Source organism: Corvus hawaiiensis, chromosome 2 (genome assembly GCF_020740725.1).
Source record: "Corvus hawaiiensis isolate bCorHaw1 chromosome 2, bCorHaw1.pri.cur, whole genome shotgun sequence".
NCBI lineage: Eukaryota > Metazoa > Chordata > Aves > Passeriformes > Corvidae > Corvus > Corvus hawaiiensis.
In genome coordinates, this window is record NC_063214.1 from 53,092,314 (window position 1) to 53,119,078 (window position 26,765).

The 26,765-nt window shown below is 37.4% G+C and overlaps 1 protein-coding gene across 3 annotated transcripts in view; it reads left to right on the top strand.

The window, feature by feature from the left end:
• The window catches only part of FRY (FRY microtubule binding protein), a 227,796-nt gene that overhangs the window by 28,841 nt on the left and 172,190 nt on the right, over positions 1-26,765 (top strand). For 2 of the 3 annotated variants that reach the window (XM_048295020.1, XM_048295021.1), the window contains exon 1: positions 19,364-19,453. The exons of the other annotated variant lie outside the window; for it this stretch is intronic. The gene's annotated coding sequence lies outside the window, so the exon portion shown is untranslated. Of the gene's footprint in view, positions 1-19,363; positions 19,454-26,765 lie in introns of those variants that run through there. 3 annotated transcript variants of the gene reach the window in all.

The following is a 26,765-nucleotide window of genomic DNA, read 5'->3' on the forward strand; positions in this document are numbered from 1 at the left end:
ATTTGAATATTTGGCAATGACAAGTTTTGGGTTCTTATGGCCTGACTTTAAATATGAATTACAACGCTATATTAAGACTATCACATGTGACATGAGACTGTGCATACTTAACTGTAGATGTTTGTGGATTCTTTGTCTTAATGTTATGGAAAGCTGGCAAGCCATTACCAGGAGCTGAAGAACTTGTGGGCTTTTACTAAGCTGATCCAGTGCAAGTGTTTAGTTAAAGCCTTCCTGGGGCTGAAATTCCTTATAGAAACGAGTTGGCTATATTTGGCTTTTTAAATGCTGATATGTTGCTTGAAAACAGATGAACAAGCATTTTGCATGTGTACTAATGAAAGGATATAAAACAGCTGCAATTGCTACCATTTATATATCAAGGAGCCAGGGGAAAATATACAGCAACATGAGTACATCAGTGTCCTCTTGAACAAAACAAGCCTTTCTTTTCTGACTAGAAAGAAGGTTGTATTGGTTTTAAACTACTGTTACGCTGTATTTAGTCCTTCTGTCATAAATATAAGATTTCTTGGAGACAATTACTTTTGCTGTGTAATCGGCTATAAACCACATCAGATTATATTGTTTGCAGAATTTCTCCTGAAGTGCTGGCATCTATAGAGCTTCCAATTTTTCTCCAGTGGGGAGTGAAACATTTTCTTTTGCTTTTAAAGAGCAGTACTATAAAGATTCTTGACAGAGTCACAGCCTTTTCAATCCGAATAGTTATGTTATTTTCTTTGCTGATTGTTAAATACAGCTATTTCTGTTTCAGCTTTTCTAGATTTTTGGATGATGGTTTTCAGTACACTGGGCCAATTATTATACAGACATTTATTATTCGGTGCTTTTTTAATTTCAATGTAGTGTGGTTTTTATCCAAGACAGTGCAGATCAAAACAAGTAAAAGGATGCATTTATGCTGTGGAGCACAGAGATCTGTGAATGTGTGATATGTGTTCTGGACCTTTACGATCACTGTGAAGATGGTGATTTTCATTGCCTAGGGATAAGCTGTTCTGTACACCAGAGATGTGTATCTTACAGCTGACGTGAAAAGGGCTCCATTTGGCCTAGTCCGTAAGTTCACTTTGGCTTGAGGTAGGGCTCTAGGACATATCTCCACAGCAGCATATCCAGTTCCAGCCTGTTGCAGCGCTGGAATATGCAGAAATTCCCGTGACAGTCACTGAAGGGTGTAAGGGAGACGTGTGCCCCTTATAGAGCAGTGCAGCCCCAGGAGTCCAGAGCACGTTCTCCAGTGCTACAGACATGAGACTGAGCACGTCTCATTGCACCATGTGAGCCAGGAGGGAATGCCTGATCACTCTGCTCTGGAAAAGTACAACTATGGGAATAACAGGCTGTAAGCAGGGAAATGCGGGAGCTGTTTCCTAGACTACCTTGCAACAGTAATTGTAGGACGTACTATGTCCAGGTTTAAGCAAGCTCTGCAAATACGAGATCTGACCGCTTCTGGATTAGCTTGCCTGTTTTACTGTGCCTTCAAAGACCTGATTATATTAATGTTTCTCCTTCATGAAGCAGTTTGAGAAGATACAACCTCTCAGCCGTTAAGCTAATGACTTCTGAGTGGAAATGGTATCTCATGGCAGCAGGCTTCCCACTCCAATGAATACAAATTTGGCATATTAGCAGGTGTTTTGTAAGTGTCCTTGAAGTCAGAGATGGAACTATGTGAATATGCAAACCTATTTATGGGCTTTTATTTTCTAAAGGGAGATGAGACCAAATGACATAATGAGCTATTGTGAAATCTCTTTTACAGTTTAGAAAAAATCCCAGGGAACAGAGGGGCTGATTTAGTTCCATTTAACTAGAGCACTGTTGTTTTTTAATTACACTGGTTGCATGTCAGAAAAATTAGCAGTACTGAAGTCTGATGAATGTGTGATCTATCATCTTTACATAGATATCACAGGTTTTTGATGATGACAGTGCTGGCCGCAACAAAAGAGTGCTAGAGAGAGGGGAGATTATATCTGTTGCTACTCATAAATACAACTGCCTTGTTTTCCCTTATTTATTTTAATACGTCACTGTAAATTTATGCTATTTGTTTTATTTGATCTGATGATATTTTAATAGTATATTTGTCCAGCTGTATATTGAACTCAATTAATTCTGTGCCTTTGGCTTTTAGAAGTAACAAATGAAAACTGTGTATTTAGACCCAGCAAGGCATGTGACAAGCTATCTGGCAGTAATCTAGGAATGCAATTAATCGTGTTTAATTATGCACTTTATTTGCTAGGCTAGAGTTTTAGAATTTTGCAAGGTGAAGACCCCACAGGACATAAAAATTCAACCATTTTATTTTGTTTTACTACTTTGACTTCATTTATCAGAGTTTGAAAAACTCCATCATTTCTTCACTCAGTTAATTGTGAAGCCTGTGTTACCTAGGAAGGTCCTGGTTTTTACTTAAGTTCTGATAGCAAGCGTTGGTTTACTGAGTGTCCAAGAAAAGTGCAGGTCCCAGCAGCTGTAGGTTCAGGAAGTTTTTCTCCATTTTGATTTCCTTTCTTGGAAGGCCTGGCTCTGTGGAAGGTCCAGTTCTGTAACTGCCTAAACTATGTACATCTATACATGGATTATAGTACTTCACGAACTGGAGAATGAGGTATTTAAACAAATCTGACTGATACAGGAAAAAAAAATGAGAGCTAAGTGTCCAAGAATTGAGATGGAACACAGAGCAAGAAAAAAAACCCCAGAGAATGAAGAACTAAAAATAGATTTGTTTTGTTATTTTTAGGAATTCCTGCTGGTTGCATAGAAATCACTGAACTTAAAAGGTCATGCTACCAACGCTCAGTACCTTTCAAGCATTCATTTTAATCTAGTGCAGAGATCCAAATGAAGACTGACACTTGGAATTTGAGGGAGGCAATATAATTTTTTCCTAATTAAATATATCAGTGTTCTAGCTTGAAATCTGTTCTGGGAAACAGATCAGCATCATGCATCATGTTGAAGCCAACAGTATTGATATTGACTTTAATCAGGTTCTATTTTAGAGCTGATAAGCATTACTTAATACTGCCTAAGAGTGGATTTTGGTTTTCCTTTCATGTTACGGAATTGTAATAGTTCAGGAAAGGAGTTTGTCAATAATATTTCCAGAAGAATTCTTAAGAATCTCCATAGCTGTTAGATGTGTGGGTGCTTAAGTAATTCAGTTTTTGCTTTACCTTTTTGGTTTCTTAAAAATGGGGGTGGGTGGGGGAGGGAAATAAATAAAAGAAAATATTTTTCATTAAGAGTGTGCCTAGCACAAAAGGTATCACAAAATAGGCAGCAATTCTTATTACAACAGCAAATACTCAAAAAAACCCAAAAACAAAAAAAAAACCCCACAAGATGAGCAACAAAATCACAGACCGTATGCTGTTATTTCCGAAGTAAATATTTTACCAAATAGGTTTTTGATACAAGGAACAAGATGTGCAAGGAACAGGATGTGATACATATCCAGTACAACATTTTAAACACATTTTAAACATCCTGGCTTTTCCCTTGGTTATATTTAGATAAAGCTTAAATGGTTCCACTCAATGTTGTTTTGCTTTGATTAAACCAGACAACATTTTGCCATGTAGGTGGCTTATTTGGGGGCTTTTTTAAGTATAAGCAATTTTTTCTCATACATATAGTAGAATAAGAAAAAGGCTTTCATCCTCCCATTTCCCCCTACAGAGAGATGAGCCAGAAAGTCCAAAGGTACAGATATACCACTTTTTCTTTCAGTGCTGATGTGCTATTTTGGAATATGTACTGACCTACTTTCTGTGTTTCCAGAAAGTGAGCTGAAAAATTTTAGCTTAGGCTGCAGACTTGGATTTATTTTTCAGTTTATTTTTGTTCATACTTTAACACAGATATGCACACACACACACACAGGCTAATGTGGGGGTTGATATACAATAGCAAATCAAGATTGCCAGTTTTGGTACAGTTTCAAGCTAATAGCAGCAGAAATCTACTGCTAGACACCTTCCTTAAAGGGATTTGACAGGAGGCTATTTCCAATCTAGTGGTGCCATTATTTAGAGTTACATCATAAGACAGAAAGTTTTCAGTTCCCAACTTTGAATAAATTTGATACCTAAATAGAATCATCCAAGATTGCAGTGAAAATTGCTGTAAGAATCTCATTATTATATTTTTTACAGTTTCTTCACCATTGTCTTAGACAGTGGAAGATAAAACCCCTTTGAATCGTTTGCTTTGACTCCATGCATCTCTTTATACAGCACTCTGACCATCAAAGAAAGTTCAGCCCATTAGTTTGCCATTCCCAATTAAAATAATGACACATAAAGCTTTGGAATTGTATGAACAAATTAGGAGAAAACAAGTAATGAGAGATGAAGCCCTGCTCCTGCCCTCTGCTTAGGGCAGAAAAAATTTATCAGTCTTGGCAACTCTGTTCTCACATCTTAGCTCTCCCCAGCAGAATAGCTCTGCTGGTGGAAGAAAATCCTTTTTAGTGTATTGTACTTCACTCACAATTACTGTAGTGCAGAAGGTCTTGGTGTGGCATTCCTCTCATCTAACTTGTGTGAGAATTCAAAGGGTAAACATCTGTATGTCTCAGTAAAAAGCTGCAGTTAAGGAGAAAATACAATTTCCCCTCTCCTCAGACAGAGGAGGTGAATTCTGCCTTGCAGAAGTACATCTCTATCTCTCTGTTAACTACAGATGGAGTTTAGACTTTGGCAACTTAATCTTTGAATGTGTGCAGCTGGGTGAGGGAAATGCAGTCTCTTTTCTTTGTATATACCACAGTATCCTGATGTTCTGCAGGGAAAGGCAAGACAGTGTAAGTGAGGCCTCAAAATATCATGAGTGGTCTGTCTGAATCATCCTATGACTGACAGGCATCTTACTTCTCTGGAAAGTATTACGGTCTGCTTAAGCTAGCTGTGGATATGTTGTACTTTTCTGAGAAATTTGAATTGCTACTTCTCTTTTTTAAAATTTACATTCTATACCTTAAAGACTATATACGTCTAAAAAACCTGTCTCTCAAATCTTCATCTATAGTTGATAATTGAGATGAGTTTTAGCTCTATGGGAGAGTTAAGAATTCTTCAGTTTCAAAGCTTTTTAGTATTTTTTAAACATTTGGATGATGTAAAATTTTCACTTGGTAAGTATCCTCATCAGTTCTACTATTTTGCAGAGTGTCTAAAATTGATGAGATAGTAGTTAATAATCAAGTTGAATCGGTATTACAGCCTGATAATCATATGTGAATTGCCTAGTTAAGTGCTCATGGTAGAACAAAACATGTTCTTAATGCTGTTACATGGAAAGCAACTCGTCATAGATGGACAGGTTGCAAATACAAAACTGTTCAGGGTAGTAACTTGAAGGAAAGCCAAGGGGCAACTTTAGAAGCTTCTTCAGCTTAGCTGTCAGTGGGATGCTACTATATTGTGCATTAAGATGCCTAAATATTTCATTTTTTAATTTAATTATTATTTTAATTTGTTATTTAAATTTTAGTTACTTAATTTACAAATATAAATACTAAGGTGCCTTAATATTTACATTTAACAAAGAGGTATAAATAAGGGAGAGAGTTCAAAAAAGAGGGCTGTGGGATTTTTGGAGGTCTGGAGAGGAAAACAAAAAAGAACAAAACTTCTATATTGTGAGGCCTCAAGAGTTCAGTTGTGAAAATTTGTAGAACAAAATTTTGCAGGATGAGTTGATCATCATCTACAAATTCTTGTATTTTAAAAAGCCATCTCAAAGCAAGGAATTTCTCATCTTTATAAATAAAGGCACCTGAGTGTTGAAGCTGAACTAGCTTCATCCAAACGCAATTTTTCTCACAAGAAGGAAATATTAACATTGAAATAGATGAGTCGTAACATCTTCTACCAAAGAAGGAGGGATAATCCTATCATTGTGGGACAGGCACTCCCAAAAGCTAACTTTACCCTTGCTGCTATTCAGGATAGTTAGTGGAGAGGCAAAGGTTATTCCCAGGCCTAAATCAGTGACTCTGTCCATGGGCTGTAAAACAGGTATGGGAGAATAGGCTCTCGGGCTGAAATTAGACTTTGTGATTTAATTCCTGTGAGTCCCCAGTACTTTCCAAAAGCCTGTCCTTAGCTAGCAGGAAAAACTCTGCAGCCTTCCGTATGCAGTTGGTCAGACCCTCATTTACACTGATCTCTTGGTTTTTGTGTTCCTGTGCTGTATTCTTCCCCATGCAAGATGTGTCTGGCTTGTTAGACTAGAGAAACAAACCTGGAAATTTCATTTCTGCTGAAGTGTGATCTGAACTTCACCCATTTCTCCATGTGCTTCCAATCTGTCTAGGAGCCAAGGGAATCTCAGGTTATTTAGGTCCCCTTGGACCCCTTATTATTTTTCACCCTCCCCAAAATTATTTGTTACATTTGTACACTGTGCTGAAAGAGCTGTTTCCTTATTACTTACTGTTTGGAGTCAAGACTTGGAAAAATAGCCCCCAAATAATTCTCTCCACGTAAGAAAGATGGAAATTATATGACCAGCAGTGCAAAGTGCCATGGGTAGGTCTGACCCTTGCTCTGGTACTTTTTCACTCCCATACCTGTAACATGTTCTCAATGCAGAGACACTTAGTCAGCTAAATTTATAGTGCTAACATGACAGTAGTGCTTAACTACAGAAATGTAAGGGTAATGATTCCTAACACAAACTGATTGAAGGACTTATCTTACTGATACGTGTCTCCCTGAAAAGAATTCGTTTCTACAGTATTACGACTTTTTATTGGATGTTTGCATAATTGCAGAAGTCTTCAAGAATGTATTTGCCTGTTCTAGAGACTGGTAACAACTTGACTTCCCAGAGATAAGCCACATCGTGGTGTTCTATGCTATCACAGGCATTAGTTCTTCAAATTCCTCTTGAAACTAATCTGAAATGTCAGGAAATTATTGTTTATCCAAACTATATGTTTGAGTATCTTGGAATCTGGATTAATTTCAGGATTGTCATCCTGAGTCTAAAAGCCCTTAATTAATTAGCCAACAGTCTAGCTGAAAAATTTATTGCTCCTCGATATTTGGCCACCCATCTTAATTTCAGGGTTTTAAAGCCTGGAGCTGAACTTGGAAGATGCATGAAGATGATGGTGTTTCGTGCACCTCCCTGGACTGTGGAATGAATTACTGGAAAAGTTCAGTGGGAGTCTCACTAAGTTTTGGGAGCGTTTCAGGGTTTATCTCTCTTGGCAAGCTTTTTTCCTCTCATAATTAACTTTGGGTGAAATAAATTCTCTGTTTCTGAAGTGCTGTGTAAAGGTAACAGTAGAAGACATTAAGGAGTGAAGGGTGTTTCCTTTTCTTGACAGTGCTGATACTTGTATAGATTAAATGTTCACAGTCAGTGGGCAAACAGTTGTCTCAAAATGTGTACTTGCTACAGTGAGTGTCTGACTTGAACTAGGTTACTGCATGGTTTCATTTTACACAAACACTGTGTTTTTCTCAGTTGTTTTCATTCGTGTTACTACTGAAAATAAGGCTGTGTTGTCTTAGTTTAAAATTTACCAGTTGCACAGCTGACTTTTAGAAAAGTAACTCTCTTTTTTTATTCTGTTGTTGCAAGAGTGATCGTTGTATCTGATTTCTGTTGTGTACAGTAGTGTGTGTGTGTGTATTTGGTGTTTATCTGGAAAGCCTTGGGCCACTGCAGCACTTCAAGCAGCACAACCCCTCAGGGAACAGCTGTTAAGCACATGATCTCTCTTATCATTTTGACTGTATTAGGGGACTTGCAAAGGGGACACAACTACCCTCTTCTGCTAATACTGTTTTGAATGCAAATTAATTGTCAAATTAATTGTCAAATTAGTCTAAATTGTAGTTGTCTCAGGTCTGTATAGAGTCACAAATAATCCCATCCAAGTTTTAAAATGTTTTTCTAATTTGTTCTTGTTCTGTTTGTATTAATTGCAGCCGTGTCCACTGAGGGTCTCAATATGAATGTTAATGAAGAAATTCAATAATCAGTAGACATATGGAAGGTTTCATTAGACATGTTAAATATCTTTATATTTATATATAAAATGCACAGGCACACTGCCTTAAATCTAACATTGTCATACAGGTTATATAAATTGTGTCATATTTATAGCAGAGTAATAGAACATGATGTTTTTCCAGTCCTGTCTAGGAACAATGTTTCAGGCATGATTTGGAAGCCATCTTGTCATGCAGCTGATTCTTTAAGAAGTTGGAGGAAAATAATCAGTAAAATTGGGAGGTTTAATGTCATTGTTTAAAAGCTCTTTAACTAGTTAGATTCTCAAACATCTCTAGGAAACAAAGTGGATGAAAGAGTATCTTAAAGATATCTTCAAGTATCTCTGACTTCAAGTAAGTCTGTACAGCAGCTCTTATTCTTCTTTTAATGTTTTGTGAATTTTTCTCTCCTTTTCAGTCTTTAAGCACTTGGAATTTTTCACTTACCATAAAGCTTGCTTTAGGGGTCAGCCCCTGCTTGTGCTTGCTGTGCAGTGCTCGCTGTTGCTTTGTGGCAACACCATGTGTCAGTTACTTGCCAGTGGCCACTGCTTCCTGTGGTTTGGAGACCCTGGGTTTCCTCACATCCTTTCCATTTCTCGATTTTTTTCACGTGTACTGGTTTTCATTTTTTATCTCTGAGTATGGTGGGTGTGGGGGGGAAAATTTATGTGTACTATTCAGGTTGCTGTTCCTTTCCTTGCTTTTTCTCTTTCCTTCCATGACACCATAAGAGAAGCTCCAGTCTGCTTCTAAATACAAATTTATGAACTTGTGTAGAGAAACTTTCCCTCAGCCATTCTCATTTTGCCCAGGCAATGCTTTACTTACTGCAGATGGGAGAAGGAAAAAGGGAGAAGAGCGGCATGCAGAGAGAGGGAGTAAGCTGGTGCACAAAAAATGCTTATATTATAACTGACGTATCTTTACTGTGTTGCAGTGTTAGGTGCAATAAGTGTTCCTTATTAATACTGTTCAAATGCAAAATAAGTACTTATAATAAAAGTACTGAAGTTTAATATTGTACAATTAAACGTGGACAAATGTTCAGCTGTGGGATTTTTGTTTCTGTAACTGGAGGTTTTAAAGATTGTTTACACATCCTGCTTTATGATGCTATCATAAATAGCAGTGTCATGGAGATTCTTGTATACTGCTGACTCCTGTAGCAAAAGGTGAAACTCATGTTGGGGTTGTGTGTTAGTCAGACATTTAGAGTTGTTTAGGGTGTGTTCTGGTGTTTCTAGAGCTCTGGCCTTAGGTAGAGTGCCTTCATTTTCATATTGGTTGCTCTTGCACTTGGGATGGTGATCCTCTCCAAGAAGTACTTTCAAGTTCCAAACATGGTGATTTTTTTTCCTCTATATCTGTAACACTTTTTTTTTTACAGAAGCTGAAATGCTGTTATAATCTCACACATATGCACTAACAAATTTTGTTTCTGTAGAATACTGAACATTCAGAAGTGGTTTTAAATAGAAAATTGTCTCTGAAATCTGTAACTTTCATAGTTTGCTCACAGAATTCACTTTCAACATAGAAGGCAAGAGGAAAACCATCTACCATGTTTATTCAGGACTAATACTACCTCTTACTGAGTAAAATTCCCACAGAGCCTCAGGTCTTTCTCTTACCACTGTACCCAGAGCATAGGCCTAATGTCCCAGATTGCAGTGGAATAGTATCAAGCATGATTTTGTGATTGCAAGTGTTACCGTTGTGCAGATTCTGCAAGTTCCACCCTCAGCCTTTGAGCTTTGGAAGATGTCCAGCCACTGCCGCTTGGGCAAAGCCACGTGTGCCAACAGCTCTGAGGCCATCTGTGAGGAGCCCTGTCAGCTTCTGTACTGTGCCTCTACACTCTACCCTTCCAGAAAATGCCTGTTTCCTGGGTTTGCACTGCTTTCCTGTTGGAGAATGTTCGGCTTGAAGTCCTCAGGAAAATAAGGCTGCGACAGCTACCATGTAATGGGAGCATTGCATGAAGTGAAACTATTGCAAATGGACATTAGCATATGAATTGTTCTGCCTATGAAATGCTGTAATATAAATCAGCTTTCTGTTTTAATAGGGGAAGTGCACATTATAGATCAAACAGTAAAGGACTAATAGTATCTTAGAATCAAATTACAGCTTTAACTATATATTTTGTTTGTTGTTAGCAGGCAAGAATATGACTTCATATTAAAGGTGCTTTTCTTCTTTCAACTGAAGGACAATGCACTTGAAACACTCAGCCAAATCTCTTATCAATATTCATCTATTAAAACCAACATTCCACAATGGAAAGCAACTCTGTAAAAGCTCTGTTCTTTTCTTCATGTTTTATCTGTTAGTATTTGATAATTTGAAGAACTGTCTGGGCTGAAAGCCTACTCCTCTTTTCTGTGACTGTAATTCGATGTTATCTATCACAAATTAAAACCATAAATGTAGTGCATGATATGATACCTAATACTCTTATTTAGCTCCTCAAAGGTCAGGTGTAGCCTGGCAACTAAGTCCTCTTTGCACAATTCTATGAGTCAGTGTTTGCTACAGGGTAGAAATTATTGTGAACCTAAAATGATCTCTTTGCTGTCTTTAAGACTATGACCATGACTAATTATTTGCTGACCTTTTCCTCTTATACTCACTTCTGAAGAATGATGCTTGACTGAAGAGAGATTTTTTTGGATGCTAAGGCTGTACCTAGTCCAGGCTCTGCTTATAGCAGCATTAAACTGGAAGAAATAGGTTAATTCAAGCAGAGAACGTGTCAGATGTTCACATCCTATGGATTAAGACAACTGGGATATTCCAGAAAATTAAACAAATAATTTTTGAGCAACAGTTGGAGGATTTGAACAGCTGTATATTTCCCTCATTCCTTATTTTTTGATACTCTGCTTTCTCTTCCTTTGTTTAGCTTTTCTGTTTGAAATGGAAAGCAAAAGAAGTTAGAGACTTCGTAGCATAGATAGCTTTGCAGATCTGTGATTGTTCTGCTACGTTCAGGGGGTGAGCCTGGATAATAAGGGAACAAAAGAACAAGATTGATTTGCTAAATTGGTGTGTACTGGGCAAGCAGGTACCCAGGAATATTCAACTTGATTGGTAACAACTTCATTTCTTTAAATATCTGGCACCTGTAAAATGCACTCTAATTAATTATGTAGCCTGAGAATTGCCTTTTTAACCTTATTTTTACAAATATTTTAAGGGGTAATGCTTAAAATTTTCTTGGGGTAACCTGGCACAGTCACTAAAAAAACCAATTCATATATCCTTGCTTGGATGCTTACTCTTGTCTTTTTTGTCTTTTGCGGCAGCATGACTACAGATAAATAAATAAACAAAAGGTAACCTAGGTTTGTGCCACAGTTTGGTATGCAGCGTCACAAAATGGGTGCTAATGCCACACGGCGGGAAGCTCCGTGGGCCAGAGGCAAAAGGATGAAGTTTGGTTGATTAAACTGTGCTGGTTTAAAATGTTAGTAAAGCTCAAACTTTCCCTTCCTGCCTCTGCAGTTCTTCCAACATATATGGCTTAGAGGCCTCATCCTCCCTTGAGGTACCATTCTGTTCTGGTGTGTGTAGCATGGTGGGAAGGGCCGTGAATCCATGTACACTGATACAGAAGTTACTCTACCAAACCAGACAGGAACTCGTTGCAGAGCTGGTTTTCCTTTTCCATAATACAGATTTTCTGAGCCAGCCTGCACCAGATGACACACTGGGAAGATATTTTAGAAAAACCTTTTATTGCTTCTGCTGTTGATAAGCACAAATATTTCCTCAGCTGAAAATGAGAATGGCAGCTCTAATGCAGTCATAATAACAACTGGCTTACTGCACATGAAATGTAACATGATTTGCTGCTCTATTATTTTTAAAAAGCTAACAATTATTTCCCCTGTGAGAATTTTTTTTATTACTTTTTGGACCAAGCTAACTTTGTAACCTCAAATCGGTATTTCTGCAGTACAGAGTACCATCCAAACAGAAATCAAACATCAGTTACCTTTAGCACTTATTTACCAAACTTCAGTCAAAGTAATTAGTAGTAGAAACTGCAGACACTACAACTGGGTAATTTGCTGGAGGCAAAGGGTGGGATATTCTGATTTAGCCTTTGACTGTAATGGATAAACCAAATGATTATTATACTGACCTTTTAAAATCATAAGAAAGTACTCAACTACACTGAACCTACCAGAGAAAACTTAAGCCTTGTAAACCTTTGCCAGCATGAAAATGTAGCCAGATTATGATTCCTGGTGTTTGTTTTTCATAATTTGGGCACTGTCATGGTTCAGTTCTGAATGTAACAGTGATTACTTTCTTGTAGTAAGCTCTTCTGAAGGATCTTGTGTAAACCTTTGACAGGATAGATAATGGAGCTCAGCTACTACAATGACACTTAGGCATCTCATTCTAAACAACTTTCAGACACCACCAGAATTCTATTTGCCTGTCTTGATTTTCAGTTCTGAATGAATTTTCAAGAAAGTGTTCTAAAGCAGATCCTGTGAAAGGCAGTTTGAAAGCCCCTCAGGATTAAACTACTCTTAGATTCCTGTGTACTCTTGGTGGATCAGGGGTTTGTGTGCTTGACAGATATCCCCATCTGAAAGAGTATGACCACTATGCACATTTGAGTGTCCCAGCAGCAATTTCTCCTGTTGGAAATGTTGCACTTGGCATGAATATTCATGGAGCTGGAGAGGTAAGATTGTATGGTGCAGCAATTATATCACTCAGTGAGAAAATGGGACACTCACTTTCAAGTCACTCTCCTAATGAATATTTAATTATTTATCCGTGTTGGAATTTTTTAAGCGGGAAAAGTTAAGAGCTGTTTTCAGAATATCCTGTACCCTGATACTTAGATCACTTACTGGAGATACTGAAATTTTATTAAAGCTTCTATCAAATTTCAGTTTACTGCTCCTCAAAAGTTAATTCCTGCATTTTTTATTTCTCAGTCACACCTAGTTCAAATATATTTATTTGCTCAGATTTAAGCATTTTCTGTTGTTTTGAAAAGCATTTGATGAATTTACTTTGGTTTAGTTGGGCTATTAGGAATGGACTGAGTATTTTTATGCTGTTTCAGTCAAAGCTGCAAAAACAAATGGAGTTGGAAGAGAAGGGGAAGCAAGGAAAACTTCTTGGACCTATTTTTTGTGGATTTTTTAATTAATTGGGAAAAACAGGATGAGATCCACAGATGCTACACGTTTGAAGGACATGAATTAAGTATTTTGGTCTCTGATGATTATGACCAGTGTGTAGAGAAATTTTTTAAATGTAACTGAACAATTGGACACACAATTTATCCCCTTTGGTTATAACCTAATTCTCACCACCTAACCTCTTCTGGAATCCAGTGGAATTTTGAAAAGCTTATTTCCACATGTAAAAAGAGCTCATGATGCCTAGAATACTCAGCAAGATCAGAAATAGTCTGTTTGCTATCTGCATTTAATGTTCATTTGGTTTAAATGATCAGTTTGTTCTGAATGCAGGGTACGATTTCTGAGTCCAGTGTATTTAAGATTGGATCTTTCCATTCATAATTTCAACTTTCAGCCCAATGTAGTATAATTCCCAGAGGAGCAAGACAGAATCTAGCAGACTATTTGCATCCTTCTGCATTTCTAACACAATATAATACTTAAAAATCCACACACTTTATATTTATATATATATATATATATAAAATTTCCCCTCTTCCCTTCCAAAAGCATATAGATGAACCATTTACTTTTTGTCAGCAATAATAAAGGCTGTAGTGAATTTCACACAAAAACTATATTAGGTACAGCCAACTTTGTGATCATTGCACCAATCGTACAGTGTGCCCTATCTTTAGGGAAATAATTAAAGCATACGTGGTGTAAGTGTTTTTAAAAAAATTGGAGAAATCAATTTCTGTCTTCAGGTTTCCTTAGGTATCCGTAATTGAAACATTATATACTCTCCCTTTGAATCACCACTCTGCTTATTCACTTTACCATGTAAAGTGCTGGTTTTTAACAGCAAAATGCATGTAATCAGAAGATTTGTTAGTTTTAATTTAATAATTCATTTTGCCTCATTTATGATAGAATTCAATAAGAAAATCGGCAGGTTCATAGAAAATATTTCAATTTGTCTTTCCTTCTTTCTGAACATTTGAGAAAGGAAGATCACATTCTTGGGGGGCTCAAAAGATTTCATTGGGATAACTGGAACAAAACAAGAAAAGTACCTGGAGTTTTAATGAAATGGAGAATTTACAGACCATCTTTGTCATACGTGTATTTAAATGTCTTACTTTTACTAGTCAGCAGTTACATAGAGAGAGAAATTAGTCACACCATCACATCTTTGATTTCTTCAGTAGGAAATAACATCGTAACTACTTGAGAAAAGAAACCCCAAACTGATAGTTGTGGCCATAAAACCCTTTGTGATTTGGACTGTTTATCAATCTTCAAAATGTAATTCTGTGAAACGACAGGACTAAAAACCCAAACATACTGTTTGGGTTGTGCCTTTCCCCAGACAGATCCCAGGCATGTGGAGTTTGGTTGGTTGGTTGGTTGTTGTTTTGTCACTGTTTGTTTGGTTTGTGTGTGTTATTTTTGTTTGTTTCTGGGTTGGGTTTTTGTGTTTTGGTTTGTTTGGTTTTCTCTCACACTATTTACTTTTTGTAAGGTTAAACAGCACCTGTTTAACTTGCCAAGTTAATGAACTATTAATGAACTGATCTGAGAAATGCTGTGGGTATAATATAAACCGTACTAGCCCTAGACAGTGCCTCATATTAAATTGTATTTTCCGCTTTGCAGAAGTTGTGCTGCTGAGCTCAGGTTTGCTGAACTTCCTAATTACCTCAAAACTTTCAAATGAGTTATTTCAGGCTGCCTCCTCCTTGTGCTGTTTCACTGATGCAAGGAGGGGCGATGCAGTAACTCTACACCTGTCCCAGCACACGCCTATCAACCTGCTCAACTTCCCCAACGAGTGGCTTGAGCATGAGAACATCCGAGATTGCTCGATCTGTAACCACTAGTCCTGATACTTCTGGGTGTTGGGGCTGGCTTTGCGCTGGGGTGGCTTTAACACCTGGTGCTCCATGATGGCACTGGATGACAGCAGCTTTTACTCCAGGACTAAGAGTAAACTTAATCCCCATCAGACTCGTTACAAATCAACAAGACGGAGAAGCCTGCCGCCAGACATCCTGCTAGAAAATGATTTTAAAGGAAAATTTCAAAAAAATATTAGGAATATAGACCCTATACACCCAAGGCGCACTAAGAAAAGACCTTCAGTATTTTCAGGTAAGAAATGCTATTTCAATAATATGTTAGAGCAGTATCTTTTAACCTTTTTGGTAATTGAAGGATTCAGCAGCTGATTACAGTCAGAACTTATTCTGTTTTAAAACGTAAGACAGTTTTCATAGATAGATTTAATCAAGTACTATTTTTGTTAAATTATGTCAGCCATTAGAGTTAAAATGATGGAACCAAAAAGAGAGTCTTCATGTTTTTGATTTCACGTTGCTTGCTTGAGGGGATTTTTTTAACACTTAGCATTTAAGGAAAGCCAGTTGTTTCTCCAGAGCTTTAAACTGCGTTTTGCTTAACCCCACTTATAAGTAATACAGTCAACAGCTGCAGTGTAAGAATCTCTCTTGCTGCTCTAGTGCTGTATCTCATTGCTTTTCTGGAGGAGAGCGGTTTGGGGAGTTCTTCAGTCTAGCAGATTTTTTTGTGTGTGTAGCCAGAAATTTAACATCACTAAATAATCAAATGCATGCTTTAAATTCCTGGTTTGAACTGGAGCCTGTAATGTCAGGAGTTAATAATTTAATTTAACTCTCTAGTTGTTAAGAAGTAAGAACAAGGTGTGAGTGGATTTCAGTCAAGCTAATGGCAAGTCTGGAATATTTTGTTGTGTTGTGCTTTTAAATTATTTTAAATGTGCCTAAAAATAGGCAACAGATTATTATGAGGACAGAGGATTTGTTGGAAAACAATCAGGTCATCTTTATGAGGAGGACTTAAAAGGTTCTAGGGGAGAAAAATCAATACCAGCTCATCCCTGCTGAAACTGAAAATGTGTTTCTGTGAGGCAATCAGAAGAAGTTAAATCCTTTGTAGAAACAAAACGTCTTTAAATTAACGTATCTCCCTTTCCAAATGAAAATTAGAATTTTCACATTTCTAGGGGAATTAGTACAATCATACAGATCTTTGAAGAGTTGTGAAGTATGTAAAATTATTTAAATATTAACTTTATATTCCTTAGTGATAGCTAAGCTTACACGGGTACCTTCTCAAGAGCTGAAACACTGGTGAAGGAATTGGTGTACAATGTTAAAAGCTAACACAGGGCTGCGTTGTTTGTGTGGGATTGAGATCCTCTATTGTACTTTGGTTAAAGTAGTTGAAATATTTCAGCGCCTCAGGAAATAAAGCTTTTTTCCTCCTTCCTATTCTACTTCTCTAGCTTAAAAAAATGCAAAAAGGCCTTTCCAGATCTCGAGTCAGGTGACTCAGACATGCCCAAGGCTCCTGGGCTTCCCAGTGCCTGAACTGGCTCTTCCTAAGGTGATATGGTCTGTTGGTGACTCTCAAATTGCATTATTTTGGACAGGATAGACCCTCTGTATCTTACCTGACTTGTATCTTATCTGTATCTCCGTTGCCACTTTTTATGTTTTACTTAACTTTTCTGCTCCTTAATTACTCTGTGTCTGTGGATTTTTTTCTCCTGTAACTTTTCAGTTTTTTTCCTGTACATCGACATTTTTGTTAGGAAAAAACATGTTAAATACTAGCCTTGTGTTTGGTCTTCAAAACCCATACTCAGTTGTGCTTACTCAGATTTTACCTTTATTCTGTGATTTTTTTTAGTGCAGTTCTTTTTCTCTGTTCTTTTTTCACCCTCCCAAATGACCACATTAGCAGTAGTACTCCATTCTTTGCGCTGTGTCAGACATGAGCACTTTAATGCAGTCTGTGTGTCTGGAACACTGCCATTATGCTTATGAAATCCACTGCAGATGTGTTACTGTACACTCAAGGGTACTTAACTCAAAGGTAATGCAAATTGATTCCTATAAGCAATTGATGGAGCATGATGGAAAGATGGGTGTAGCCTTTCATTTGGTAGGTCAGCAGTATACATGGGAGAAGCTTTACTTGATTTGCTTTTGAAAACAGGTTACCGAAGTACACTTGAAATCCTCTAGACCATTGTATTTCACATAAATGTAGGTTAGAATGGAAACAGAGCTGTATCATAGAATCAGGGAATGGTCTGGGTTGGAAGGGGCTTCTAAAATCCATGTAGTACAGCCACCTTACTGTGGGCAAGGACATGTTCCACTATGTCAGGTCAGGTCCAACCTGACCTTGAGCACTTGATATTAAATACAAATAAATAGACATACTTGGCTCTGCAGTCTTCTGGATGAATGAAGAATTTTAAGAATATGGCAATTCCTACTTGTTTCAGCCTAGTCATCTATTAATATAAGTATCTTAAATCTGTATAATTTTGACTCATCCACATTCTTCTAATTGCTGTATGTCTTCTAAGTCTTTTATAACACCATTACGCTGTCTTGCGTTTAGGACGCTGTTGCAATTTAGTCTGAAGTCATGGACTTGTTGTTTTCTTTTATTCTATCTTACAGAGCTTTGGTAATACAGTAGTGAATAGTGACACACCAAGGGATCTAGCTGCAAGGAAATATGTCAGTCCATCCATAGGGACTCTTGTTGCTGTCTTGGTGCAAACTCAGGGAGGGGTCTTGCATGTAACAATTTTTTCTTAACCGTGATAGCTAGAAGCTCACTCCTTAAAAATGAAAGCTGAAACCTGAGAAAAGTGAGTTGTCTGCCCTGCCATCATGAAGTTAGTCATTCATGTATGCCTAGGCAGGACTATCCACTAGTGGTATCATTGGGTTATTGTGTTCATCCTCATATAGCACGGGGAAGACAGAAACTGTGTGCTGAGAAACCATGGCATTGCCCAACGGATGCACTGCACAGAGATACTTTTTCCTGCTTTTACAAAGCACTTGATTTCCTCTTGTTCTTTAAATCAGAAATGTTTAGAGCTGCTATATACTTTAGGATGTGGTTAATATCAACTGCTGATATATAAATTTTAGTTTTTAACTGTTTCATGGTTATGCTTTAAAAAAAAAAAATTACTCAGGCACAAGGGAGCATAATCAACATTATAGGGCCATTTATTTTCCATAGAGAGGTTCATCACCTTAATTAGTGGAGTTTGTACAGATCTGCTGATATGCTCTCAGTTCAGCACACTCATGGCCGTGACTGAACCTCACTCTGGTAGGACCATGCAAGAATGAATGGTGTCTTGTCTTAACCTGGAGATAAGCCCCTCATTTGTTAAAGAGAGAAGAAAGAATTGTATAAAGACAGAGTGGGCAACGAAGGGACCTTAGGAGACCATGTCTTCTTGACAGAGCTACCAAGGAAAAGTAAATTAAACTAACTGAAGCAGCATAAAATTAAAATGGATTAGCTAAACATCATTAAATGTGTGTGCTGACTTATGTTCAAAAGCACAGCAGCCTGAAGAAAATGAGTCTGTATTTTTTTAATCTAGGGAAGTGAAGGGTGAATTTTTACTCCTATGTCTTTTTGAAAGAAGGTTGCTGATATTGTTTTTCTCTTTATGCATGGCAAAGACATGAGATTTTGGCTGGGAATGTAAATTGTCTGTAGAAAATAGAATGAGACAGAAATCGCAAAGGTCAAAGTGCTAAAAAATATAATGGAAGCCATTCGTATTGTGAGCTAGAGATGTTTGTTTAACTAAGTACCATTGAAAATCCACTTCTAGTACTGTTATTAGTATCTTGTAAGCTTTTTTCCCTTCTCCTTCATCACTTGCATATGTTGGTAGTCTGTATTATTGTTGAATGATGCTTGTTCACTGATGTGTCAGTTTTGAAGAATGGAAGGTGAGAAAAATACTTGGGGTTTTCTGCCTCTCCCAGGACCAGGCACACCTCCATTTCATGGCTGTATGCCTGTGCCTCAGGTGTTGTCTTCCCAGCCAAAATAAGCTCTGTGAATTCCGTGGGACAAGACGTGATCTCTACTTTGGTAAAAGCAGTGTGGTGTTGCTGTGAGTTAATGTAACGAGAGGGCCACTGCTTAAAAGCACTTTACAGAGCTACTCAAAGTAAGAATGCAGGTTGCTAGTCTGTGATTTTACAGCAGAATAGCTAGTATTTTGTAACAAATTCACTGCTTTTTTTTTTTTTCCAGTGAAAATATTGTCGCAGTTAGAAGTCTTGAGGTACTCTCTCAAAACATTTCTGGAGTGCAGACCAGCATACAGTCTAGCAAAATCACTTTCTAAAATAAGTAAGTTGATTTGATGCCATATTTGCATGTAAATTATAATAATGAAAAATAATGCAAGAAAGAAAGGGTTCTATATATAAGAAGAATTCTTAAAATTCTTAAAAGTTGTTTAACAGTGACATGAATAAACTATATGAGTCGTGCAGCTAAGATAGCCAGTATGTATGACTTACTTTTTACTTTTGACTGGCTCTGTTAATTGGGAAAGACTTGCCAAAATCTAATTACTTTTAATAAGGATGCTTAAAGTCATGGGTACAGTATGTGTCTTGATTCAAATGAGTAATAATGATCTGTGTTCAGTATTTTAATTTAGTGAAGATTTGAATATCCTATCTCCTCTCTGCATGGCAATAATGTATGCTTGTGATCTGCATATGATAACTGCTGTTCACTTATGGTACCCCTACTGACATTTGGGAGATTGGCCTGTGTTGGTGCTGCATTTTACAAGTACCATCCAGTAGAAAGGAAGGCAAGTCTGACTTGTCCCAAAGTTTTTCTCTTCCCTTCCTGACTTGAAAAAATTGGCTTGGTTTCCCATTAATACTATTACCAAGGCCTTCCGTCTGAAAATGGGGGAGGAGGGAGGGGTAGCATTTTTTGTTATTTGCTGTTCATATTGTAAGCTGGCATTAGTTCTGTGTGACTGTGTTTATTGAGCCTTATGATAGGCCTTTGGTGCATTGCTGATTGTGTGTCTACCCATTGATTTGGGTGAGTGGCCACTGCTTTATTAACAGAAATTATGTTATTGATAACATCTTGCTTTGATATGACCTGCATTTTTGTGGTCTCATACATATATATATATATATATATATATATATATTACTTAATACACTCTTCAGCATTTTAGTTCTTGCATATTTCTATGAAAGTGACATTTTCTTCTGGAAGGATGGTTTGATGATTCAGAGAAAAGCTCTGGATTCTGCATGAAGTCTGATGTAATAGATGCATGTTGTCAGACTCGTTTTCTTCTTGGGTTCACTGGCATTTTATGGAGTGGAGAGAATGATTTCCAAATGTTCTTGTAAGCATGTGATGAAAATGCTGCCTCATCTTTAAGTTATATTTGGGACTTAAATCAGGTTCTCTATGTCCATTGGAGAGTAACTTGAACATGGAAATGAGAGACAAGGTAGGGAGGAAGGTGAAGTTAAGATAAGGAAGGCTTCTTTTGCTATTATGGCTTGGAATTTTGTGGTTTGATTTATTGTTCGTTTGTTTTAAAAACTGTTTAGTTGTCTCCTAGATTTAAATTGCCACCATCAGTTGTAGATGTTTCCTCTTGAAAGCAAAGATTCCAGTGTTCAAGTGAATAAACCCAATTGTATTACACAGTAATATACCTCAAATCTTAAATGTCTGAGGATTTGTAGACTTCAATGTGCTGAAAGACCTTGTGAAGCAATTACAGCCCTTGCATCCTGATTTCAGCACAGATATCTGTGTCTGCTGCCTTAGAAACAGCATGTGAAAGAAGAATCTGGTTTAGTTTGCCAGTTTCACCCTTTGGCTCTCTCCTATGTCCTTTCTAGGGGAAAATTATTAAAGTGTAGAGGAAAATCTTTAAACTTGTGCCAAATGTTCATGTTCTGGGAAATATAACGGTTTTGGGATTTTTGTATGTTTACATGGTTTTCATGAACCATTGAACTAATATTCAACACTGGTTGTATCTCAAAAAAAGTATACCATTATAAAACATATTTTAAAATATTTTTAAATGGAAGTCAGTCCTAAGAAATGTTAGCAAAATAGGAAAGAGACAAAAATATTTAAAAATATTTAAGAACAAGTCAGTCACTCTTTCTATCAAATGGTAGTAGCCTTAACTGCATTTCATGTGCAGTAAATCCATGAGGGTTTGTTGACATTATTTCTAAGTAAATCTTTCTTTGGCCATCAAGAGGCAATAGAACTTTTTATTCTTTTTATCCTATTTGAGATGCACTGTGAATGGTGCAATCACTGTAAAAATATGCCCATCTTTGGCCCATAGAGATACATTTTTGTGCTAATGGATTGGACAGATTGTCAATCATTTTTTTCATGAAGTTGTGAAATACATATTTTAATGCATGGAAGACAGACAATATTTTTAAAGTCTTACAGTAGTGCATCTGCAGTAATGAAAAGCTTATCAACCAAGTAAAGTGTTTTAAAAGAATTAGACTTAAAGGTTGTCATAATGGCTTTGATTTGCCTTCTGGCTGATATTTTGTTCCTCTCCTGAGGAGCAATCTTCATATAAGCGAGTGTAGATAATGACATTGAAATTCTCTTGGGACTCTGATGGGTCTGTGGATTTCATACAAATCACTCAAAATATATTTCTTCTCTAGTGTTTGTTTAATTTTGGAGACTTTTGTACACTTATTGGGTGCATTTGGCAGGTAACTAATTTTCAGCTATTTATACTTTACACATTTACACATTTAATTGGAGCATACTGTATCCAAGTTAAGTCACCTGATAATCTTGGCATCTCTGAAATAAAAAATTGCATTGCTTTCTTAATTTTATTTTTTTTTTTTGCTGTCTTAGTGTCTTACTGAAGTTGAACTACAACAACAAAAAGTTTAGGATTTTCTGAAAATACTTGCTTAATTTCAAGAAGTATTTTAAAAAGTCAGTATTTTATTAATCTAAGTTCTAGACTGTTGTGCCTGAAGATTGGTGTAGAAAGTAGAATTCATCATAGTTACAAAAGACTACCTAATGAAAAATCTTAGAACACAACTAAAGTGAGTTGGAAGATTTTTTTTTTTACTGCGTCTCATGAGAAAAGATACCCTTATGGATGAAATCCTTATGGTACTTCTGGTAAACCAGCTGTAAGCAGATCAATGCTGAGTTCATATACTTAGGTTTTTGTACGGAACGTAGCTCTCATATTAATTTTCTTAAGTGTTTTTAATTAAGAGCGGTTATTTTGGAATGTGTTTTTTTATGAATTTTGGGGGCTGAATCTCAGATTAGGAACCTGACATGAATAGCTCGGGACATTCTTTGTTATATTTGGGGTTTTTGGGAAATTGAATTTGCAGAGTATTTCACAATATGATATCAATTTAAATTCCTTTGCACTGGGTATACTAATGTGTAGCTGCTAGGCAAAGCTAAAATGCAGTATTATATTTAGATGCAATCTCAAAGACCCAACAAATGTCTGTTCATGTTTTTTAATCATATTTTAAGTTGTACTTAAAATTTATTAAAATAAGAAATCTTTTCCATCTATTACTGGAATATATTTCTGTTTCAAGGAAAAAAATGTCTGTAGTTATGCAATGTATGTTGTGTGTGACACAATCCCATGGCTCCTCTTATAAGGACCTGTTGTGTAGTGGGCTTTTACTTATTTAGTTGTTTTAGAACTCCCGGAGGGTATTGATGTGACTTTCTGTGGGATTTTGCTCTGTGTCTTTGGAGTTACTGTTTCATGTTGGCTGTAATGGCAACATGCTTTAGTTGCAGAACATGTTAGAGATTGAGTGTCTATACGGTATCTGTAAACTCAATTTGTTGTGAATTATCTGCTATCAGAGTAAGCCTTTTCTGGGGTAATTTATGCTGCAGACAATATAAGGCTGGCCCACTAATTATTAAGCACAATCTTAAGTCTGTGTTTTGGTAAGGAGAGGGACAGTTCACAAGTGCCATCTTTCTAACTGTAATCTCATTTGTCCTGTATTTCCTACTTTGTTTAGGATCTTTGAAGTAGTCAGTCTCTTGCTGGCCCATCCTCTCCTGTTGTTCTTATGCAAGTCAGAGAAATCTCTCTCCAGCAAAGTTGCTCCATTTCTTCTGTATTTTGCCTGGATAACTCTCCTGGCAATTCTCAGACCCAGTTCAGAAGTTGGCAAGAGCTGAGGAATTGAGAGAGAACTGGATGTTGCCACCAGCATTTAGATAATGTTTTGCTGTACCCTTGTAGGCTGCTTCATGGCACTTGGCCTCGTGGCAAGAGAACAGCCCCAGGTGCTAATGAAGGCATGGCATTCACAGTCCTACACAGTTGAATCACCAGTCTGTCCAGCAGAACGTAACTTTAATTACCACAGAGGTCATTAAAACTCAGCACCAGTTTGCTCAGTGAGTCACAATAAAGTACTTCTGATAAGACTTGTTTAGATTTATCATGGACAGTTACTGACTCGTCTATAGAGAATCACTCAAGTATTAAATTTCCACTAGTTGCTGAGGCTCTGTTCCAAAGTAAAAAGTCTAATCTGCAGCAGAGGTTTTGCTATTACAGAAAGATGCCAGGGTGAAAGAAGGATGACAAGAAAAGCAGAATACCAGAGACTAAATTAAGCTCACAAGATGGAATTTCAGGGTCTGAAATGTAATTTTCTGCCCAGTGAATTGAGGATAAACAAAACATATGTGTACAAGTCCAATTTTAAATCTGTTCTGGAACTAGAAAATCAGCAGTTCTCTCTTTAGAAGCTAGTAATAATGTAATTCAAGTTTAGATTTGTCATACTAAATGTTGTTGGACTCGTAAGCAAGAGCAGTGTCACAGTTCGTCCTTTATCTGGTTTCAGGGTTAAGAATACTTCTGCATAATCTATTGTAATATTTTTATTCTTCCCACTTGAAAGCCCATCCTAAAAGAGGTCTCAGTGACTTTGTAAACTTCACTCATCAGCAAGGAGAATGATGGTGATAGAGATGGAGAAGGCCCAAGTAGCCAGTGCTGCCTTTGCCTCAGTCTTTACCTTCAGGACATCTTCAGGAATCCCAGGACCCAGAGACCAGTGGGAAGGCCTGAACTAAGGCTTTACCCTTGGTACAGGGATAACAGGTTAGGGAACATTTGAAACAAGCTGGGCATCCATGGGACCTGACAGGATGCAAGCACAAGTGCTGAGGAAGCTGGCTGGCATCATGGTCCGGCCAGTCCTGACAGTCTTTGAAAGCTCATGGCTGCTGGGGGAGGTTCCTGAGGACTGGAAGAGACCAAAAGTGACTCCTCTCTCCAGGAGGGGCAAGAAGAAGGATCTGGGAGCTGCTGGCTGGTAATCCTCACCATAATCCCTGGGAAAGTGATGGGGCAAATAATCCTATAATCCATTTCCAAACATAAGAAAAGTAGGTGTTCGGGAGCAGTCAGCATGTTTGTATGAAGGGGAAATCATGCTTTACGAACTCAATAGCCTTCTAAAACAATGGATAGCCAGCTTGGTGGATGGTGGAAGATCAAAGGATACTGTTTGTTTCAACTTTAGAAAGGCTTTCGACAGTATCTCCTTGAACATCATCATAGACAAAATGATGAAATACAAACTCGATGAATGAACAGTGAGGTGAGCTGAAGGCTGAGCTGCCAGGCTGACTGGGTTCTGATTAACAGCATGAAGGCTCACAGGAGGTCAGTCACTAACAGCATAACCCAGGGGTTGGTACTGGAGCCAGTACTGTTTAACAGGAATCTCATGGAAGCTCAATGAAAGGAAAAGTCAAGTTAATACAATTTTAACACAGTTTTCTTCAGTATTTCCCCTACTACTTCCACAAGTACTTTCATTCACTCTGTATTACTGAAAATCTTACCAATTCTCCTACTCTACTTTCCAAGATTATTATAATTGTTTAGGCATTTCCTGATTATTCTGTTCATTGACAACCTTTCTCATGAAATAGTTCCAGAAAATAGACTCTGCTTTTTTTATTCTTTTTGTGGAAGAGAAATGGTGAAACTGTCAAGCAATCCTATAGGCCTACTTCATTGTGTGTTGCCTATAAGCAAGGCCCATTGTTGCAGGAGTTGCAGACACCTTTCTTTTCTAAGCTCCCTTGCTTTCCTCCACTCCTGATACTTGCATAAGGAATAGTGGTAGGAACTTCCATGAGCATTAGCATTGCTCCTTTCTCACAGTAGAGGTCTAGAAGGAACAGATGCAGTAACTTTAACAGATTTATCATCTTATAAGGACTGATCATCACTGTACATTCCAGCTTTTTAAATCTTCAAGCTCATTTTCTGACCATGCTTCTTGCAATTAGAGCTAAAATGTATCTGTTCCTGCAACAGCCAAAGTTTAATAAGAGCTCAGCCAGAAAAGTGGCTTGGAAGAATGTTCTTACCATAAAATGCATTGCCTCTTACGGGTGTCTGTAAATGCATATGAGCAGTTGGGAAAGCTGTTTAACCACGTAATCCCTGTGAAAAGCTCTTGATTTTTTTAACAGGTTGGAGGTTTTTTTAAATATAGAAGCATTATTTTCCTTTGCTTCTTTCCCCCACCTGAACACCTATCAGGCTCCATTGCATTGACCTGTGGGGATACTCATGGCCACATTCATAACTGAAGGTAATGAAGGTAATACTGTAGCCCCCAAGACACACCCACTCCTCAAATCAAACTTCTGTTCCTAACTAGTGCCAGCACAAGGAGACCTGATGGAAATTATGAGGGACAGGGAGAGGATGGAAGAATTTCACAGCTTTTTCAACAGTAGCACGATCTCAGGTTAGCTTAATCAAACAAGAAAACACACTTTGGGTGAAATCTGTCTTATTATCAGATGGGGGAGAAGTATCCTGTTCTTGGAGAAGTTCCCATTTTATAAAGGGTTCTGCCTGTGCTGATGCTATGTTTTTAGTTAACTGAATTAGTCAGTAGCTAGCAATGACCTCCCTTGATCTGTGGAAGAGTTCAGGCAAGGTTTGTGCATTGCAGCTCAGTGTGAGTCAGGAGGATTTGGTGTCACTGAGCACCGGTACCCGACTGAGCATGAGCTCCAGTTCCACACCCAGCACTGCCTGCAGCTACACTGGAAGATTTCAAAGCAGGTGAATCCCAGTTATTTTTTTATGATCACCATTCCCTTTTGAATAAGGTTGCTATAAAAGTTAACTGGATTTTTTCCAGATCTAAGCATCATATTCAAATAAAAGTATTCTGTCTCAGTGGATTGTTTTCAATTATATATCTTATATTTTAGATCTCACTTCACAGCTGAGAAGCCAAACCAGAGATGAAAAAGAAAGAACTATTTTCCTCTTCTGATCTGGCAAAAAAAAAAAAAAAAAGGGGAGAGAATAAGATCTGCTAATTTTAATAAGTTTTAAAAATTTGAGTTTAGATTTTCAAAGCCTTTAATGATGCAGTAGACAAACAAGTATTTGGGAGTTTGATACTTAACCAGATTAGACAATAATATACAAAGCAACTGTTAGATGTTTCAGAAGCTAAATGCCTTTGAAAATCTAGGCTCTGGTGACTCAAAATCATTAATCATTTTAAGTGTAGTTAAAGCAACTATAATTACTACTGCCTTTTCTAGGAAACTG